A 12,343-nucleotide genomic window follows, 5' to 3' on the forward strand; every position below is an offset into this window, starting at 1 on the left:
CACACCGGGGTCTGCTTTGTATGTACGCCCTGGGTCAGCCTGAGGTCAGCTCCGGGTCCTCCAAAGCAGACCAGAGGCAGAACCTGAGCGGATAGAGAAAGCAGACCAGGGTTTGGTTTGGGTCTGCTTTCTGTAAGCTTTGATATGATCGGTAATTTATATTTTATTTTTAGATGAATATTTTGTTGTTTATGAAAATTATCTGTTCTACCAAGTGCACAAATCAGTCAAGACTTATTGCACTACTTGAAAGCAGCAGGGTTTATACAAACATGTTCACATGCAGCTTTACAATACAACATTAGAGAGAACCGGCAGGTAAGCAAATCGCTACCGTATGCAGTTCAAATCAACAATTTAATATTTTTAGGATTTCCTAGGAGACTGTCTCTTCTGCACAACTGGCATTTCAGTTTCTGACGACTCTTTACTCGAGTCATTTGTCGACTTTTTGGTTCTTAACTGTGGCAAGAAACATTCCTTTTCATCATTTGTTAGCCATCTCACTGGGACAGCTTCTACACCCCCCTCATCCAGGAACTGAAGTTTTTATACATATTCTGATGAATAACACCACGTAAAACAATTATTCCTGTGTATAAAAAAATGTCTGAATTCAGTAGCCTTCTACCTTTCAATTTCTTTCAAAGATATAGGTTTTCTTGCAAATTCAGATGGAATGCTGATTTTTAAGTTATGTAGAGCAGAAGAAATTTGATCAATAACCCTTGTCCCAAGTCTACAACACAATAGGACCTTTCATCCACAAAAGAAGCAAACGTTTCATTACTCCTAAGCACACTAAATGCATATACTCTAAAGGTATTTGAGATACCATTCCTATTTGAATTTGTGTTAACGGAGAAACACCCTTGTAGTGATCTTCATCATCTCTATTTGCAAATGAAGCATCTGTACGGAGAGGTGCATTAGTCTCAGGGTATGTCATTTTACCTATCCATGTACCATTTTGTGTACACTTGTCGGACCCATGATAGCCTGAAAACGATTTAACACATTTAACATAGGCCCTAGCAGGAGTATCGCAAATCACTGAATCAATCACTACCTAAAACATTTACCCAGAGTACTGATTTCCGTTTCTTTGTATGTCTTAATACTCATTAACGAAGTCCTCAAAGTATTGGTCCACATTATCTGGTTTTGCTATCCCATGATACAGACCAATAACAAAGGGTTTTTTCAGTTCTAAATTTGCAATCATTCCTAATATTGACCAGAATTGGTCACTGGCACTTTTAAACGAAGGTAAGCCATCAATATTTATTTGAATTTTAACATAAAATTGATCACGCAAAGATTCACTCGATGAATGAGTTTCGAGCTGCTGACTCAAAGCTGAGGACATTCCAAAATGATAATATTGTCCACCACACTTGTTTACAACTGCATCAATGACTTTTGTTTTTAATAAAGTTCGTGGGTCCTTAGGTAAATAAGGATGTTGTTTTCTCAAAATGCTAAGCAGATCAGAAATGGTGGAATTTGGAACTAGATGGGTAACAGCCCAATTCCGTAAGTCTTCTTTAAAAGATTCCTGGTCATGCTGCATGATTATTTTCTGATTCAGACTCATAATCTTTATCAGAGGAATCACTAGCAATAGTACCCATGTTATTTTCAAAATCACCATGATCATTTTGAATTTCTGTCTTCGTTTTCTGACAGCTCTCCCAAATCTGAATTTTCAGGGTCTTGATCCACCCTATTTACATTGTCATCAACGTGAGACAACTGTGTATTTGAGGTTTGTTGTTGAGATGAATTACTTAATGTTTCTTCAATATCGTGTCTACTTAAACTTTATATTTCTGAAAAATGTTCCTCTAGATTTCGTCTAACACGACGTCTGATAGACCAGTATAGGGAACCCCCGGTAGCCATAGTGGATGTGTTTTTGTGTCTTGTTGAGATCCATGAATGACTTAAATTATTTCTCTATATAATTTTCATTAATACATTTTGTAACTCAGAAAGTATGCAATGGCAGCTAATGTAGGTCAGAAAGCCAGAAAGGCACAAGAAAATGCAGTTGACCTTCATCGATTTATTTACGTCATCCCATGGAAACTCAGGAGCGGATCTGGAACTGAATATAGAAATACCCTATTTTAAACACCATAATTTAATGTCTCTTTACAGTGCACAATTTGATTAAGTCCAGTATGGAGTACATTTTAACAACGTTCGCCATGCGGGCAAGTACAAGTAAATTCGCTCTAAACAAACTATTAGTACTTGATTGTCTTTTTTCTAGAGGTAACGAATTCCAGTTCATCGGCATTCATCCTAACTCGGTATAATTTATCCGTGTTGTCAAAGTCAAGTCTTTAAATTGAAGGTACGGTCTACATATAATTTGATACACAATATTAGGCCAAGTTCAAATAATGAGGTGAATTGAGCTCCATGTCAATAGCATCTATATTTGTTCCAAGATTAAGGTCTTAATAAGAGAATAATACTTACAGCTATGATTTCAAAATGTTCACATTGTGTAGTGGTATTGGAAAGGTATGTGTGTCCACTGCGGAATCGACAAGTGTACAAACCGTCAAGAAAGCAAAGGTCAGTAGCGTTACAAAGTACATTCATGGCACTATGCAATGCACATTCTACAGTAGACTTGATTTCTAGGGTGTGGACAGCACATGGCCTCGTTTAATGAAAAATTGTTCATAGGAATGTACTATCATAAACCCATGTAAATAAAAGACCGCTGCCCAGAAATTCATTTTAGATTCTTTTCATCTACAGGTCCTTAATACATAACCACGTTTGAACTATATTCTGACTTAAACTTGGATTATATCCCGGAGTACCTTCCTTTATCCTTCAGGACCAATCAGTCAGTAAATGTTTGTCCTATTCACATTGATATGTTTAAATATTGACCATTTCCAAGTGCCTTTTTCTGTGATAACATTACGAATCAAATGTATAACGTATACTGTTGGACGCAAGCGGATATAATAATTATAGGAAAAATCAATAACGTTAAAATGTCAACCTTAACACTTAGTCGTACATTTGTATAGAATTATACAAGTAATAGCTTTCCAAAAAGCTTGCCTGATTTAACAAAATTATTCAATGGAAGCATGCATGTATCAATTAGGCTACCTTATCAGTAATGAATTTTAATTTTCGCTGCTGATCATAAATTTATAAACGGAACGTGCAAATTAAAGACGAAATGTCAGTCTTTTTTCGATCAAGAACATGTACAATTATGTACATATACACTAGTATCGCTTGAAACTCAATTGTTTTATTCATTATTTGTTTAAGGAATGTACATATATCATATACGTGCAGCTTGAAAGCTGGAGATTAAATAGTCATTTTTATTTTAAAATTGTATTTGTTATATTAAGATGTAAAATCAACTGAAAGGCGTTTTTTGAAATTTCCAACCATATAAAATATGAAAGAGTACACAAACACGTTTTGTTTTTTGAATGTGTGTAAGGCAGCTTCATCAAAATCATCTTGACAAGCAATTAAAAAAAGGGTGAATTCTCAAATTCATGAAAAAGAAACCTAACTGTAACTTCAATTCCTTATTTGCAGTTTTATTTAATACATGCTTCTATAAAAGTGAAGGGGGGGGGGGGGGCAAATCCATGATATTTCAATTTATTATATAAAAGTTAAGAAAAGTGCCTGCTGCAAAAAAAGAGGGGAGGGGGAAAGCAGTCCCCCACTCCCAACCCAACCCCCGATGCTACGTGCCTGTGATATTTACAAAGCACGATGTGCTCTGTGGTATTCGCATGATCCCAACGTACTGGTCCACTAATCGGCGCGCAAAAACTATGAATGAGACATTTTGGCGCGAAGTCCTGCTTTACCATTCACGCAACGGCTGAGATCTTGATGAACTCATTCATTGGCAGAGATCCATGGGGAGGGGGTCAGATGAATTTTTGACATTTGTTTTGTAACAGCTACATACATGTATATTATACTTTGGATCGGATGTTTTGGAAGAGATCTGTCAAATAATTAAACACACTTGATTAGTAGTTGTTAAATGTAGTAATGTACATTAAGTAAGACCCGCGAGTTATAACCCCTTTTCAAGATTAATGAAATCGCCCAACTGAACGAAAATCGGGTCACAACCCGTTTTTGGTGATTTAGTTCCTACAGTAAACATTCCTGCTGTATAAATATATATTTGTTTTAATCCAGACTGATGACACACTTGTAATAATGATAATCCAACACCAATTATTACTTACATTGAATCGTAATAGGCAATATGTCACAACTTGTTGCGATGACCCCCCTCCCCCTTTTTCACCATTCTAATATGGTGGAATGCTGATCTATTTTTAAATCAGGATTACACACGTGCACTTCATGGTGAGCATTCCTTTTACTTGAAAACTTTTGCTTGATGTTGTTATATTACATCCAATATAACGTTTTCATCAATTGTGAATGTAAATGCCGACACCTTAAACATGCATCGGTTAATCTTTTCTGTGAAATATGATAATGCTTGATCCCATTGTCTGCACTGTTTCGGAGAATTTAACTTTAAAACCCCTGACGTCAGGCAATCAATACATCTTTGTAGATGTATTTATTTGATCAAGCATCCACTATAGTTATTACCTTATGCCATTTTCATTGACTTCCTTTTCTGTGAAGTAGATTTTATATTATAGATATTTAAAGCAAAAAAAAAAAACCTAAAACTTCAAATCACAAATTATTGCATGCATGTACTAGTAATATGTAAAACCTAGTGAAACACAAAAGATACTAGTATAGGTGAATTATTTCATGAGATATACAATATTGTTCTCTAAATTGAACTTAAATTATTTGTACGAATTTGAAAATACAACACAACAAACAGACTAAAGGTAATTATTGACCTTTTTTTTCATTTTCACCCCCTATTACAATTCCTCAAAGGGGATCACAAATTCATTGAATAATTTAGTAGAAAACTGTGATTACGAAGAAGGCATCATTTTGTTTCTGGTTATATTTATACGATATAAAATAACTTTGTTAGCTAGTTGGAAAGCGCATTACAACCATAATCAAGTAGCTAAAGTTTCAATGATGTTTAGTAAAGTTTCAATGATGTTAACCTTTACTATTATTATATGTAAACATTTTCATAACTGTTTTCATAAATAATTGCATTTACAAATAATGATAAAGTTTAGAGCTAAAAAAACTAAAAAAAAAATGTACAATTCAACACCATGAAATGGTTCTAATAACGATATACCTTCCATTATTTAAATATTTCAATTACTTACAACTGGAGGTACATTCGTATAATTCTTTTATACTAGTATGAATCTGTAAAATGGGTTAGGGCAGTTTACGCATTATAAACCGCGAAGCTATTAATAATTTTTCTACCTTTATTCATTATATTAGGAACCATAGAATTAAAAAAAAATATCGAAAATGTCAACCTACAGAATTCTTTTAATTATAGGTGGTAATATTTTACAAAAAAGGGAGCATATCAATTGGTTTAAAACTCCGATATTTCTTTATTGACAGTCATTTGAACGATATGCGGTTTTTTTCGATTGATTTACAGATTTTTATACAGAGAACACAGTATTTTACTTTAAGTACAGCGAGTTCTCTAATTGCACTCCCCTGAAGTATCTGATTAGACTGATTTACTGTATATTTATTTTATACTGGAAATGGTGCAATAAAAATGAATATTTTACACATAATGATATTTGTTCAAGTATCATTCAAAGAATTCTCTAAATGCAGTCCCCAGGAGAATTTATAATTTATTTAGATTGGTTTACTGTACATTTATTTCATACTTGGAATAATACATCATGAAATAAATAATTTACGCAACAATATTAACTTTAAAATCCTGTGATAATATTTCATTGCAATCCTCTGCACCAATTTTTATTTTATTTCTAAGAATGATGCATTATAGAATGAATATTTTACACAAATAATATTTGTTTACTTGAAATTCAGAAAACTCCACTCAATGCAACCCCATGCACTAATTTTAATTCATTTTTGATTGATTTACACGGACTTTTACAGCACCAAACAGACAAAACTTACGTGTATCACCAACGCAGAACCGAAAAGCTGATCTCGGTTTTGCTTTGGCCGTGGTCTGCTTCAAATAATATAGACAATTGGTCATTTTTCAATTGCAATATGAGGTTCTGCTTCTCACACCGGGGTCTGCTTTGTTTGTACGCCCTGGGTCAGCCTGAGGTCAGCTCCGGGTTCTCCAAAGCAGACCAGAGGCAGAACCTGTGCGGATAGAGAAAGCAGACCAGGGTTTGGTTTGGGTCTGCTTTCTGTAAGGATTGATATGAGTAGTATAGGCGTCTGTTTAACCCCCCAAAACAATGGGCTATTGTTTAAAAAAGAACAATAGGAGAACAATGGGGGAGTATCGATTGGAGGCAGGTGGGGACCACCTGCCCCACCTGTCTCACCTCTCCCCCTAAGATTTTTAACCCCCCAAGACAATGGAGATTTATAACCCCCAAAGACAATGGAGATTTATAGCCCCCCAAGACAATGAAGATTTTTAACCCCACAACACAATGGGTATTGTAGGGGGTGGGGGGTGGTCACCCGACCCGATATATGTAGACCATCAAAACACAACGGGGTATTGTATGGAGATGACAAAAGCAAGTATTTGTCATTGACCTTAACAAAGAGGAAAGGGAAAGGAGACCTGAGTGTAGTAAAACTGAACGTGTACTTTTAAAACAGGGTTAGAGTAAGGACACGATCCTATGAATGAAAATGGAGGAGATCGATTACCCGAGCGTAGTAAAAGAAAATCGATATGGAGTGAAAGGTGTCTTTTAAATATACAGAGAGGAAACTATGAATGGAGATCGGCTAGATTTGAATATCGGTGTTGTTTGAGTAATGATACGGAGATTGGGTAGATTTAAATCTCGTTGTCGCTTGAGTAAAGATACCCGAACGTAAATGTCTGAGTAAAGATGCCTGAACGTGAATATTTTTCTATCTATCTTTTTCTTTCATTCTCTATCATGTTTTAACCTAAGGGACACGGTTGCGTGAGAAAATTCCACCTTCTGTCAGTTTGAAGCAATCTCGACCAATTGTAATATTGTAGAAAATGCTGCTAGCTACAAGGAATGTTTTTTCTGTCTATCTTTTCTTTCATTCTTTAACAGGTGGTTAATCCTGAGGAGAAAACACCGCCCCCTGTCAGTTTGAAGCAATTTCGACCAATCGCAATATCGTAAAATACTGCTGACTACAAGGAATGTAACTTCGACAATTTCATTTTCTGACCGGATCGATCGCCGCTCAACATGAACACGAACTGTAGGTTGATTAACGGACGTGCTGTGTGCCCGCCAGGTAAATAGCGGTTGCATTACATGTGTTCGAAATGATAATACGGTTAAATATTTTTTGATGAAATATTTATGATTCTGTTTATTTTCAGTGCAATTTATCACTCCCAGAATGTGGGACCAAGAGTCCGATGAATGTAAGTCATTGTTTGTTGAGTTGGTTTTGTATTGACATTGTTATTTATTCGTGTTCTTGTTATTTATTCGTTTTGTTTGTTTTCTTGTTTTTTTTCTTGTTATTTTCATTACAAACGCCGAAGGATAGTACTTTGGCATTTTTGCTCATGTATATTGTTTCTAGTTGTTCGTTTACTTCAGATACAATCCCTCATCGTTCAACCTTGACGAGCATAACGATTGACAGTGAACGGACACGCGTGTTAACCCAACCCCTGGTTACTACCCTGTTATGCAATTGAGTATTCACCCCCTAGCATAACCACAAACATCAATCTATTCCCAGTTTCGTGAACATTGGTCCATTGTCATTTCTACTTGGGTCAGCACACACACTATTACACCCTTAAGACTACATAGTCTAGTATACACACTACCCCCCCCCCCCCCCCCCCCCCCCGCTTCTCAGGCTAGTACACATACTGCCTTCGCCCCCACCTGTATTACTACTTGTGTTAGACATCCCCCCCCCTCCTTTCACTTCTTAGGTAAGGAACCTACTATCCCTCACCACCCCCTCTCCCACTACTCAGACTAACAGCCAGACCTTCAGGAACACCAATCATTCAGTAATCAAAGTAATTATGTTTATCTTTTTTAAAACTTATATTTATCTGATTAATAATCGGTTTTGCATGGTTTTATTCTTTCAATTTATTCCATCATGTTTTAATTATATATGTTCAAGAATTTTTCCTTTTTCACATGTTGTATTAATACATGACACTGAAAGTTTTGTGTATGTAAGAAATAAGTCAATTAATGATTTTAAAAAAGTGTATTGATATTCTTATTATATTAAAATACATTACTGTATTGATTTCAACAAGAAAATAAATCAATTTTCATTGGGTTTTTTTTATTACAGCTCTCGAGATCAGTATAGCATCATTGGTTCTGGCCCTCCTCCTCCTGCTCGGGTGGATAGCAAAGAGGCTTATGAGACACTGCACCCGAGTGAGGATGAGGAGCAGAGGATTGGAAACTATTCCAAAAGAACGTGTATGTACTTATTTTTTTAATATTAATATTTTTGAAAATATTAAATCATTAATTCTGAGTCATATTAAATTTAGTTTGCATGTAAAGTTTCCCAGTAAAAATTTTTGTAGCATAGATACATACTTATGTCTTTTGTTTTATACATAATTTGAAATGGAACCCCGTCAAGGGATCACCCCACCGCCCCAAAGACCGACTGCACCACCCCCGCCACCCCAAGCTAGGTCTCTACCAGAGCCACCCCGGCGGGCGCCTCCAGCCAGGTCTCTGGCACAGCCACCATCGCGGGCGCCGGCGGGGGGGAGATATAATCTCCGCTCAGCAAAGAGGTAATTCAATGTTTAAAGTTCTCTCTCTCTCTCTCTCTCTCTCTCTCTCTCTCTCTCTCTCTCTCCAATACCAATGTATTTTTTTTTTACATGAAAATATGAACAAGCTCTTAACATTTCTCTTTCAAAATATGACGAACTGTATTTTTAATTTTCATTTTTTTTCAAAACCAATTTTATATATATATATCCTTTTTCTCTTTAATTTCAGGCCTAGGACAGAGTAGATGGTGTTAAACGTCACCAAGAAGAAGAATTCTTAGAAAATACACCCGCAATGTCTTCAAGAAGAAGAAGATTGTTTTTTTTTAAATAATTAAATTTGTTTTACATCATTTCAGTATTTTCTTCTTTTTTAAAATGAACAGGAAGGAATGTCATGCGCGGATCCAAGAAAAAAAATCGAAAGAGGGGGGGGGGGGGGGTCTGACAGTTATTTGAATTTACCAGGGGATTCGAGGTGTATTTTTTGAAATTTTATAATTTAATTTAAAAAAATGGAATTTTGAAGGGTATCTCTGACTCGTCCCCTCCTCCTCCTTATCTAGATCCGTGCATGAATGTTGTGCAGTGATCCGTCCACAAGTCGTAAAATTATAGATGTTTAACCCTCCTAGTAAAGTTTACCAATCATCTCGTAATAGAATCATTGATATATGATAAAGGGAAAAACACATTTTTAAAAGATCACATTGACAATTTATTAACATTAAATTGTACAACAGTTATTTCTGTTCTTCGTCCACGCACACCTGTGATCTGAAATATAAATTGTTGTAAAAAGTCGTTACGAATACTACAAAACAATTATGAAATGAGAGACAATAAATAAAATTTAAGTGAATGAACTTACACAGGGATCTCGACGGACTCTGAGAGGTCTCTATCGTTGCAATGAAATAAAAAAACATAGGAAAAGTTTTATATTAGAAACAAGAGCGAGTATTAAAAATAGTATGGATTTTTTTTTTTTAGATAATTTAGGTAGTGTATATAAAAAAACTTACAAGGGAATTGCTAGAACTTCCGAACTAATAAAAAAACAAGAATAGAATTCCAGGGTCCCCCGCCGGTCAAGCAGTATACTAGTATCGAGTCTATCGACCAAGGCTGATTTAGGAACTTGTCCAAGGTATTAATGGTATAAACATTTGGTATAAATTTAATGAAAATCCGTCAAAATTTGTAGGCATGAGCGCGCTTACAAGGTCAATTTTTGGAAAAAAACGGAGTCATGATTGTGGTCAAAGTCCCATAACTCTAACAAAAAGTATTGACCAATGCTGATTTTCGAACTCGACCAAAGTATTAGTGGTATAAACATTTGGTATAAATTTAATGAAAATTTGTCAAAATTTGTAGGCATGAGAGCGCTTACAATGTCAATTTTTGGATAAAACGGAGTCATTATTGTGGTCAAAGTCCCATAACGCCAACAAAAAGTATCGACTAACGCTGATTTTCGAACTTGATCAATGTAATAGTGGTATAAACATTTGGTATAAATTTAATGAAAATTCGTCAAAATTTGTAGGCATGAGAGCGCTTACAAGGTCAATTTTTGGATAAAATGGAGTCATGATTGTGGTCAAAGTCCCATAACGCCAACAAAAACTATCGACTAACGCTGATTTTCGAACTTGAACAAGGTAATTGTGGTATAAACATTTGGTATAAATTTAATGAAAATCCGTCAAAATTTGTAGGCATGAGAGCGCTTACAAAAAAGTGTGACGGACGGACCCACGGACGGACGGACGCCGGCATTTCTATGTCCCCGCTCCGCGTTGCGGCGGGGGACAATAAAATCTTAGTGAAAATCAACCCCAATTTTTTTTCCTTAGTTGAATTCTTTTAGAATATGAAAATTGATAGTCTATACGAAACAAAGAAGATTAAAACCTACGACGAATTGATGATGGCGGAGTCTGCACTGTAAAACAGTATATTAATGTTTATAAGTTTTATGAAATAATTGAAATTAGTTTTTTTGTTTTATTTAATATTTAAATTAAAAAGACTTGTGAGCGATAAAAAATAAATAAAAATAAAATCTAACCCACTGGGCGACAGTTCCCACTGAAGTGTTGTAAAAAATATTGATTTATTAGGCTTTTGAAGCGAGCTGGTAGTTTTTTTATCTGGGTCAGAGTTCGACCCCTTTCTTTATTTATGGTTACATTGAAATTAATGTTAAAACGGGCTTGGCCCCTGTGGGTTTACTGAGAAAAGAGAGATAATTTATAAATAGTGAAAATATTAGATATATTTACTATGAGATCAGATTACTCCTTTCCCCTTCTGAAATTATTATATTGATTAATATTACACTTACCAATTCCTTTTAGGGGCCCTAGGTGTTGTATTGGGTCTTTTAAAAAAAATCTTTTATTTAGCGATTTTGAAGAAAGTTTATTTTAATTATCAATGTTTTTCATATAACTGATATAAAGAATGTATGAACTTTAGGATTACCGACCCACTATTACTGCCGATAATTGGTGTCATTCTAAATGAAACAAAAAAGGATGATTTCAATTAAATTAAACCAAAACCTAGTCATGATCGAACTGCAAAATTTAAGAAACTGTGAAAAAACGATATGAAAAAATATTGAAACCTACAATGCCGGGGTGGATGAACCTCCTCCAATCCCCCCTCGTCTACTGTGTCTTAAAAAAGGTCAACAGAAATTAAAATAAATAAACAAACTTTTTTTTAGAAGTACGGGAACACTTGTAAAAAAAAACAATCGATAGTTTGTTAGTAAATGTCATAAATTGAGTTTATAATATAGACATTGTGGAAAGTCAAATATCAAAGTCGAATGACACCGGTATAAAATTTGGTGGCAGACTATTCTAGCTCTACCTTTGGTTTCAATAGATCTCTACTGCGTGTAATTGCCATTAATGATGATTTTCACAATCATTGTTTTATTTCTTAGGATGAGTCTGTCATAACACACTTCCCCGTGTGTATGTAATAACATAATGGGCATAGCGACCAGTCCTTACGTACGTGCATGTCCAGTAAATGCACAGGTCGTCCAGATAGAGTGTCAAACCAATCAACTTGTTTTAGATTTTACGGTGAAACAATTTATGATTCATGGTGAATGTAATGACATAGAAAACTTCAAGAGACTCTGCACCGATCAAGTTGAGGAAATAATAATGCAAAGAAACGGGAAAATTTTTGATTTTACAGGTGTTTATTTTACAAATAAATAATGGTTAAAATAGATTATCGTTTTTTTCCGACATTAAAAAAAAACAAAGACAACAAAAAAAACACCTCAAAAAACTACAATTAAAAATAACATTTTCTAATTTAGTACGTGTTTTTTTTTTGTTTTTTTTTTGGGGGGGGGGGGGTTGGTTGTTAACAATCAACCAATTACACAATGATCACATAATTTATTTGGTCACG

General features: G+C 35.0%; 1 long non-coding RNA gene across 1 annotated transcript; it reads left to right on the forward strand.

Moving 5' to 3' along the window:
- Nucleotides 1-7,238: 7,238 nt before the first annotated feature.
- LOC117685710 (uncharacterized) lies at nucleotides 7,239-7,950 on the forward strand. Its single transcript, XR_004599162.2, has 3 exons — nucleotides 7,239-7,407; nucleotides 7,496-7,540; nucleotides 7,722-7,950. It is a non-coding gene; the product is annotated as an uncharacterized lncRNA (long non-coding RNA).
- The last annotated feature ends 4,393 nt before the right edge of the window (nucleotides 7,951-12,343 follow it).

The sequence above is a fragment of the Magallana gigas genome, chromosome 1, assembly GCF_963853765.1.
Source record: "Magallana gigas chromosome 1, xbMagGiga1.1, whole genome shotgun sequence".
Classification (NCBI taxonomy): domain Eukaryota; kingdom Metazoa; phylum Mollusca; class Bivalvia; order Ostreida; family Ostreidae; genus Magallana; species Magallana gigas.